The sequence below is a fragment of the Oratosquilla oratoria genome, chromosome 34 (genome assembly GCF_046742065.1).
Source record: "Oratosquilla oratoria isolate Oo_2021 chromosome 34, ASM4674206v1, whole genome shotgun sequence".
Classification (NCBI taxonomy): Eukaryota; Metazoa; Arthropoda; class Malacostraca; order Stomatopoda; family Squillidae; genus Oratosquilla; species Oratosquilla oratoria.
The window spans coordinates 45,231,538-45,234,037 of NC_134810.1; the positions used below are offsets into that span (position 1 = coordinate 45,231,538).

Below are 2,500 nucleotides of genomic sequence, written 5' to 3' on the forward strand. Positions count from 1 at the left end.
GGATAGGGAAGTGAAGGATAGGGAAGTGAAGGATAGGGAAGTGAAGAAAAGGGATGGAATGGGAGATGATGGAAGTGAAGGATAGGGAAGAGATAGGAAGTGAAGGAAAATGAAGGATAGGGTAAGTGAAGTGAAGGGGAGTAAAGGAAAGGGATGGAATGGGATATGATGGAAATGAGGGATAGGGATGAGATAGGAAGTGAAGGGAAGTGAAGGATAGGAAAGTGAAGGAAAGGGATGGAATGGGAGATGATGAAAGTGAAGGATAGGGAAGAGATAGGAAGTGAAGGGAAGTGAAGGATAGGGAAGTGAAGTGAAGGGAAGATATAGGAAGTGAAGGATAGGGAAGTGAAGTGAAGTTATAGGAAGTGAAGGGAAGGGAAGGGAAGATATAGGAAGTGAAGGGAAGTGAAGGATAAGGAAGGGAAGGGAAGTGAAGGATAAGGAAGGGAAGGGAAGTGAAGGATAAGGAAGGGAAGGGAAGTGAAGTGAAGTGAAGGGAGATGAAAGGCAAGAGCGGCCGGGGCTTGATGGATCGATCAAAGAGAGGATAAACCCCAAATAAATACATAAAGAAATACACGAGATAACGGATAAATATATGAATAGGTTATAGGATATATAGATAAAAAGAGAAATAGAAAATAATGATAAACGAGTAATACATACGTAAGTAAATACACACACACACATACTATATATATACATATATATTACATATATATATATATATATATACATATATATATATATATATGTATATAAACATATATATATATATGTATATATATATATATATATATATATAAGATTATTTCAGACAAATGAGAGAGAATGCGGGTGGGGAAGGGCAAACGAAGATGTGTTAGGAATAGAGTTATTGCCCTCTGAAGAAGACCAAGTTGGTCGCAACGTTAGGGCAATAAACTCTATTCCTAACACATCTTCGTTTGCCCTTCCCCACCCGCATTCTCTCTCATATATATATATATATATTTTTTGGAAATAGACTCAACCACTGGGATTCGAACCCTTGCCTAGGCGGCTTACGTCTTATAACGCAAAGGCCTTACTGACCATGCTATGTATATATATATATATATATATATGTATATATATATACATATATATACATATATATATATATATATATATATATATATATATATATATGAAATTATACTAAATGAAATAAATGAAAATAAAACACGTTAAAAATAAAATAAAATTAAACAGGAATAAAAGATGAAAAAACAACAACAATGAAAAATAAAAAATATATATATATCGAAACTTGAGTGAGGCACAGCAAAGAAGGTCACAAACAAACAAACAAACAAACATGACGACGCTGACACAAGCGGGCAAACACGCTCACATGAAGGAATTCGCAGACAAACAGAGGATTGAGAGGGGAGCAAACAACCGCCGGGGCGCGAATAGTAGCGCAACGCGACGCGCAAGGAACGCGCGCGCGTTTGCGCATGCGCGCGCGAATACAACGCACACCAACATACCCAACAAATGACGTTTTTGAGACTTTTTTTTTTTTTGAGTGGGACGACATTTGCACGGGTTTTGTGTGAGCCATCTTATATATTAAGCGTTTTTAAAGTTACGTTTTTTTTTAAAGCGATCTAGTTATCTACCCTGAAGTGAGGGAGATTAACCAAAATAGATTATTAAATAATTTCGTTTTTTCTTTAATAAAAGGATATTTACTTTGATTATTTTGTCGTCAATAGCTACAAGTTCTAATCTTTCACTTAGACGAAGAGAGAGAGAGAGAGCAAGGGAAAAGAGGCCAATGCTCTTCCTCTAAGCCTTTGAGTCTAAGGTATTTCCGGAATTGTGTTCTGTTAGGTTGTTAAGTTTGGTTAGGCTTGGTTAGGTTTGGCTAGGTTAGGTTAGGCTGCATTAGGTTGGAATAGGTTGGATTAGGTTGGGTTAGGTTGGGTTAGGTTGGGTTAGGTTAGGTTAGGCTGGGTTAGATTGGGTCATATTGGGTATGGTTGGGTTACACTGGGTTAGATTAGGTTAGGTTAGGTTAGGTTAGGCTAGGTCAGTTAAGTTTAGGTTAGGTTGGACAAAAACACAAAACAATGCCATCATTTTTCGACGATCTGTCATGAATTTTTTCCTTGAAAAAGAAAAAAAATATTAGGACAATTAGGGATCCGGGTTTTTCCTATAGAGAGAGAGAGAGAGAGAGAGAGAGAGAGAGAGAGAGAGAGAGAGAGAGAGAGAGAGAGGGAGAAAGGGAGAGAGACAGAAAGATAGAGATATAGATAGAGGAGAGAGGAGAGAGAGAGAGAGAGAGAGGAGAGAGGAGAGAGAGAAAAGAGAGCGCTAGCCTGAACAAGAGCAGATTATGTAAAATACTGTACATACTACCGAAACCACCCAGGAAGACCTCACTCTTTATCCTCAAAGTTCCACGAATGATTTAAATCACTTGACGACATTAGAACAAACGTCGTTAGTTACGTGTTAGTGATTT

At 37.6% G+C, this 2,500-nt stretch overlaps 1 protein-coding gene across 1 annotated transcript in view; it reads right to left on the reverse strand.

The window, feature by feature from the left end:
• Nucleotides 1-2,500, reverse strand: part of LOC143018393 (uncharacterized) — a 726,525-nt gene that overhangs the window by 56,267 nt on the left and 667,758 nt on the right. The window lies entirely within an intron of this gene.